The sequence below is a fragment of the Alosa pseudoharengus genome, unplaced genomic scaffold, assembly GCF_046254945.1.
Source record: "Alosa pseudoharengus isolate Yale_2024_CS ecotype anadromous, Long Island Sound unplaced genomic scaffold, YU_APseudo_1.1 YU_APseudo_1.1_scf_1, whole genome shotgun sequence".
In the NCBI taxonomy this organism is placed as follows: Eukaryota; Metazoa; Chordata; class Actinopteri; order Clupeiformes; family Clupeidae; genus Alosa; species Alosa pseudoharengus.
This window is the reverse complement of record NW_027468564.1, coordinates 57578910-57586191: the sequence shown is the minus strand read 5'-3', so window position 1 is coordinate 57586191 and position 7282 is coordinate 57578910.

The following is a 7282-nucleotide window of genomic DNA, read 5'->3' as shown; positions in this document are numbered from 1 at the left end:
CCGTGGCTGCTACCCTGGCTATTCTCTGCCTCCCCTAGCTGTAGCACACCTAACAACAGAAGGTCAGCCGATTTCGAGGGACTCAGATGCCATGTGAAAGGTCAAAACGTTCTGTAGCATAGAGGAACATTCCAGAAGGGCCATGTAATTTTGAATAGGAGGAAATATTGCCGTCAGGTGCCACAGAGTCGTTGAAGTTGTCACTAATACGCCACATCAGACAGATTACTGTGCTGAAGAGAGAACAGTGGATGTCTTCGGCAGGGACTTCAAAGGCAGCTGTTTGCAGCTGTAGAACACTAGGGATGTGAGGATGAAACAAAAGCAGCTTTGATGAGTCGGGTCTTAGAGGGATACACACTTCACACGCACATGAAGCTGCAGAGCAGATTGGTGCTTTATAGATGAAGCAGAGGATGAGACGTAGGGGAATCACGTTTGTGTTTGTGGTGCTCAATATAATAGATGTTTATGTAGCGATGACAGAGGACAAACTCTGATGAACTTAAATGGTGGACACTCGGAAAACAAAGACCCTCCTCTAGCCTCAACTAATGTGTAGATGAACTCCACTGATGTAGACCCTTCTCTAACTGGCCAGCCCAACCCCCTGAAGCCAGCAGCACGCTGATCTTCACACATTGCAGGGCAGGCACAGCCATGACTTTCAGATAAAAGGACACATCCTCTCTGCAGGTTCCCCTCGGCCACCCTGACTGGATCAAACACAACACATGTGAGCAACACTGGGGCCTCGTGCTCCCTCCAGACCTGACCCTCACACACTACATCAGTACCACAGAATGGCCCTCACACACTACATCAGTACCACAGAATGGCCCTCACACACTACATCAGTACCACAGAATGGCCCTCACACACTACATCAGTACCACAGAATGACCCTCACACACTACATCAGTACCACAGACCTGACCCTCACACACTACATCAGTACCACAGACCTGACCCTCACACACTACATCAGTACCACAGAATGGAAAAGGGGAAGGAAGATATGACGAGAGACAGAGAGAGAGAGAGAGAGAAAGCAAAGAGAGAGAGACAGAGAGAGAGAGAGAGAGAGAGACAGAGAGAGAGAGAGAGAAAGCAAAGAGAGAGAGAGAAAAAAAGAGCATGCATATGTGTGTGTGTGTGTGTGTGTGTGTGTGTGTGTGTGTGTGTGTGTGTGTGTGTGTGTGTGTATGTGGAAAAAGAGAGAGAAAGTGAGGGTATACACACAATATTTCATGTTACTGTTTCCTGTAATGCTTTTAATGTTCTAATTGTTATGCTGTTTTAATTGTGCTTTGGCAACACTGTACTTACTTACAGTCATGCTAATAAAGCAACCTTGAATTGAATTGAATTGAGAGGGAGAGAGGGGTGATACTGATCCAAAGCACCGAGTGGGGTTTCAGCCGGGTCCCCTCCAGTCTCTGGGTTTGGTGTCACATACAGTATGCAGAAAGCAAAACCAAATAACCTTGGATTTGCCCCTTACGTGCTATTTGAGGGTATAAAGTGTTCTATGGCACAGCGTTAAGCTGCTTAGCTCTATTACAAGAGCTCAAAAACAGCAGCTCTCTTGGCTGGGCTGGAGTAAGAGAGCCATATAAAGCAGGGGTAGGCAGGCAGAACAGGCCCTGTGTATGTGGATGTGTTTTTATGATGTCTGAGGAGTCATTTATAGCCGGGAGATGAAACTGATGTAGTGACTGGGGTGAGAGACAATAGGTCGTCTGGTAGATAGGAGACGGGAGGAGAGGAGTGGAGAGGAGGAGAGGAGGAGAGGAGAAGGGAGGAGAGGAGGAGAGGAGAGGAGGAAAGGAAACATACAGGCAGTTAAAAGGAGAGCCAGCCAGCTCATGACGACAACGTGAGCCTCATCCACACACCAGTTTTCTATGATCAGTCTTTCCATCACACTCACACACACACACACACACACACTTACGTCAATGGATCACAAGTGTGTGCCTGTGTACATGACTAGTTCTTCACTGTGTGTGTTCATTTGGCTATTGACTGTTTGACTCTGTGTTTGTGAGAACAGTGTATGAGGGATGTGTGTGTATGTGTATAAACACTTTGATGTGTGTGTGTGTGTTTGTGTGTGTGTTAGAGAGAGAGATTGTGTGTGTGTTTGTGTGTTTTCTGTTTCTGGGTTGTTTAGGTTTCTGTGTCTTCTGAGGTTAACAATAGCCTATTCTGTAGTGGCCAGGACAAGAGGGACACACCCATTGAAAGAGCCGGCCACTGGGGGAGATTTGGGCAGAAGCCCAACAGTAGGGTTGGGTCTGGGGAAATCCATCAGAGGTATTATACTATAACACTGGGAATCTATATATTCTTTATATTAAGTCTTAGAGAGGGAGGGAGGGAGAGAGAGGGGGGGGGGGTGGAGTGTTTGTGTAGGTTTGGGGCTAGCTTGCCTTGTTGTACGTCAGGTGGGTCATATTTATTTCTGTCATTCTCTTTGTATATGCTGGTGTTCCTGACTCTGATTGTTTTTTCCAAACAGTTTACTCTACTGGAGTTTTTTCATCTTTCTCTCTCTCCCTCTCTCTCTTTCTTTCTTTCTCTTTTTCTTTTTCTTTCTCTCTCTCTCAATTCAATTCAATTATTGCCATGACAAAACATACTGCCAAAGAATTTCTTATTGTACAGTAGTAGTAGTATGTGAAGGAAAGAAAACATAGACAGAGCATCATGCATCATCTCTCTCTCTCTCTCTCTCTGTCTGTTTTGTTTGTGTGTGTGTGTGTTTCTCGATTTGGTGAATGATATCTGTTTTAAGAGCTGTTGTCTGGTCATTATCGCATCATGTAAAGTGGCCATGACTGATGAAGACAGCTTGTTCTAGTTTCTCTGCTCTCTGTCCCTGGCCGTCCTACGGACTCTCCCCTGCCTCTCCCCTGCCTCCTTCCTCTTCAGCAGACACTTAGTCTGTCTGGGCCTGGGAGGGTGCTGCTCACACCGCGCACTGGCCAGTCTCAGTCCAACTTCTCCTCCAGCTTCACCTTCCATTTTCAATATGTAAAAATAACCTACAGACTCAATTAAACATAAGCACACACACAGAGACACATGGAGACAAGCGGAGACACACACACACACACACACACACACACACACACACACACACACACACACACACACACACACACACACACACAAAACTGACAGAATACTTTTTCTTCTGAGATATCGATCACACGTACATTTTAAAAATTCAACATGCACACACACGTATACTCAGTCCTCATGTATGCAAAGCGTGTCAGCTTGATCAAATGAGAGCGGTAAGTAACTCCTGGAAGGTTGCATATGGAGGTTTCAGGACATATGGAGGGCGCTTTCTGGAGCGGTTTGACTGCCTTGGACCCTGAGAGGAAAGCAGTGTCACACCAGGCTATCAGAAAGAGCTGGTGAATAGCTGCGGCATCGTCACACACGCCGCACAGTGCAAACTCATCCTCCATCCGCACGAGCAGCGCACTGCCACCGGCACTAATCCGCTCCTGATAATTGCTCTTTTCCCGTCTCGGTGCCTCAGCACTCTTTGTCTATTCATGCGTTTCTCCACTCCGCCCTGCCAGCCCTGCCGCTCCTCTCCTCCCTCTCCGCCTCCTTCACTCCTTCTCAGGCAGAAAAGGTAGCTGCAGTGCTGAGGCAGGGGAGCAGAATGGAGGAGATAAGCTGATAGGAATGCCGTGTGATTACGCTTTTTAAGCTGGGGGGGGGGGGGGGAGTTGTCAAAGCAGCGCTATTAGTGTGATAAGCATCACCGTGCGTTGCTCAAGGCTGCCACGTTTCATAAAATGAGCAAAGACATGGATTGCAGATTGTCTACTGAAGTGGTGGTTGTCATTGCAGGGACAGGGGATGATTGCGGGCCTGGTTTGTCCTGGGAAGAGAAGAGAAGAGGCGCCCTGAACAGAGGAGGTGGGCTCCCCTCCGGCACATTCACACCCGGCAGGTATCACTTCCACCCCAGTGCTGAGTGTAGCGAGTGCTGATCTCCTCACGAAAGCCTGTGAACACTTCCACGCCAGCCCAGGGCCTCCTGAGCCAAGGTCAACACCGGTGGGTCACACTCACAGCCAAAACACAACTCACCCTCTGCCCCTTGGATGCGCTCACTATCCCTGTCAAACATCCTCCAGCGGGAGAAACAGAGTGTATGAAAACACAAAAGATAACTCTCAGAGACAATACAAATGAAAAGGATTGGCAGCATATTGGCTCATCCCGATGCGGAAGACGAGGAGTTCACTACAGCCGCGTGGTCTGTGCCTTGCGGATGTGAGACCCTATTTCCAGACTGGCTGAGAGAAGGCACTCTAAAATTGTGGTTTGGAGTGAGGCACTTGACCTTAATTCTCTGAGGGAAATGTCCTTCAAATGCTGCAGTGCGGTTTGTATTCGCAACAGGAGCTGTCATAACCCCTGAGTTTGAGAGTTGTACTGCCAAAAAAAGCCAGTGCACATTCTATCTGACACTTGCTTATCTTGTGAATCCTACTGTGCATAGAGGTAATAGACATTAGTGGGACATTAATGGGACTGCAATATGTTTCACTTTTCTAACAGTATAATTTAGAGTTTTAAGGATATCATCTCTTAAAACTAAAAGAAACAGCCTGCAATTTTCCAAGTCAAGCACAAGGGTCTTAGCTGCAGGTCAGACTGAGCTTTCTAACTACCTTTCGTCACTTTGAAAATAAGCCCGCTTATTATAGCTCAATGGCGCCATCACGTGGATGACAACTAGCTGTATATTACAGCTTGTCCCTTATGAAAAGGTAGGCCTACTGTAGTAATACTAAGATTTAGTAGTTCTATGCCAGTGTGTACTGTAATACTTCTATGACGTTCTGTAATACCTCTATAATAACCCTCTAGTGTTCCTATAGAACAGTCTTATAGTAGTATGTCCCAAAATACTATAGTATTCCAGATGACCATAATATTTTGTCCCAAAATACCATTAAGATTCCTTTTCATTTTCATAAGGGGAGGACACAAAACGCTTATGTGGTTGGGAGACTCTTCAAAAGAGTTTTGTGACCAGGCTATCTAAATGTGCTGAACTAAACTGGGCAAATCTGCACTATGTTATGAGCCTGGCTGAAACCAGGTCAGGTCAGATAGACACACCTGTCGCTCCCACTACAGTCTAGGGACCAATAGGATATTACCATAAACTGCCCAGTCTGTAACTAGACCACCCCCATGTAAAGACAAGATAATTTAGGTGAATAATAAAACAAAAAACAAACACACCCAGTGTATTTGTCTGCTCACATGAAGACATCTATTATTAGTATTCAAGTTTTCTGAAATGTTTAAATGTGGAGATGTGCCATTTTGTATATCCAAAACAGGATCTAAACATAGGATATTATGGATAAAGCCAGGTTCAACTTTTGTTTTCTTTTCTTGACATTCCATTATACATGATACAGGCTAATTGAACTCTTCTGTTCAGATTCAGAAGAAAACTGCCTTTAGGCTTCTATTAATATGCATTAATATGCATTAAATACACTGTCTCAATTAGACAAAGTTATGGAAGCCTATTTCAGCCACAAAATAAAATTCCCAAAATTTTTAGATAAGTATCTTCCATTACAAAGTGTAGTAAACAACTACAAAATCTAGAAAATATGTATGAAAATGGTGTCAAGTTTCGTCAAGGTAGTCAACTTTTTCCTCTACTGTATATTGACCCCTGGACTGAGAGGCTTTAAAAAGTAATTGATCTTCGAGGCTGAAAGGTTAGGCTGTCATAGGCTAGCATCAGGGGCGCCTGCAGGAATAAATGCTATGGTACGCTATGGTACGCCCACCCATCCGTGGAGGGTCTTTAGCCTGGTGAGGTCCTCGTCTCTTTAGCTTTTCAAAGTGAAACAACATTTTATAGAAAAAATTAAAATGGGAAACAGCATGAACGGCAGTAATTGCAGAATAATTTGGGGTGATTATGTTTTTTTTATTATGTACTATTAAAAATCTATTTTCTTGCTCTTAAATTATTGCTGGTAATCCTTACAGGTTTCAGACCCCATTAAATTATACTCATAGCATTACCTGCTCGATGTTGTGCAGGTCTGTGCCAGGTCTGGCCTCTGGCCGCACATCATTACATATTCACAGCGGTTAATGCTGCGTGGGCCTGGTCCATTATGTATAATATATTTTGGAGTTGAAGGCCTGCTGGTCGTAGGTGAAGAAGAGGTCCCCAGGCCTTCCTTCAACAATTCCAAGGGACCCCTGGACCTTAACCTTGCCATGAGCAAGCTGTTAGTAGAAGTCCAGGGAAAATTTTCATTGGATTGCATATATAGATTTCAGCATAAGTACAGACTCACAACAGCCAGGGCTAGACTGGCCATCTGGCATACCGGGCATTTTCTCGGTGAGCCAGGGCACTTTTGGGCGCCGATGTCATTATAATTTATGCTGGGCCTATATATTTTTTGTGCATGTTTCTGACAGCGCTGGCCTCAAAGGGCTGACAACGGTCCACTGGTTAATTTGGTGCCATTAGATATAGAGGCATAAAATTAGGTTGTAGTGGTATATGAGTGGCCATTCAAGCGACCACTCTAACGTGGGTAGGTTAGAAGCAGCGATGTTTTAAAAAAAAAAAAAAACATGAATGAAGCGGATTCCTGTAACTGTCCATGAAAACAGCATAGTAACATTGCAGCAACTGCACGAAAATCGCGACTTTTTGTAGGCCTAACAGAGGTAGCTGGAGTGAACGCCGAATGTGGGCTGTTGCGCAAAGAAATGAATGAGGGAGATGATATGCATCTCTGTTAAAAGTTGTAGTTTTCCTAACATCTCCATTATTAACGTTAAGATCCAAAACTATCACAAGAACGCAGAACACTCATGGCATAAAAGGCACGCATATTTTAAGAAAAAATTTACTAGTTGCTGCTTTACCAACATATTTGAAGGGCTTGTGGAGGCAAGGAGGTTGGCCCTTGACAGTATTGGTATGTTTACACACAATCATGTTAAATGCCACCAATTCTATACTATACATATTCCATCAGGCACCTGGCATCCAGTAACACCCAAAACAAAAATAAACAGTAGTGCATCTAGATCTTCAATGTGACACTTTTTCCCTTTACAGCGTTACACAATGGGACATACTGTCTTGTGGGCAAATGCTGGCGGTATGCCTCCTTCAAGGAGGGGTATTGCCCCATTTTCTTTCCATGCGCCTTTTCAGGCAAATCTGTGGCCTGCCACCACTTCC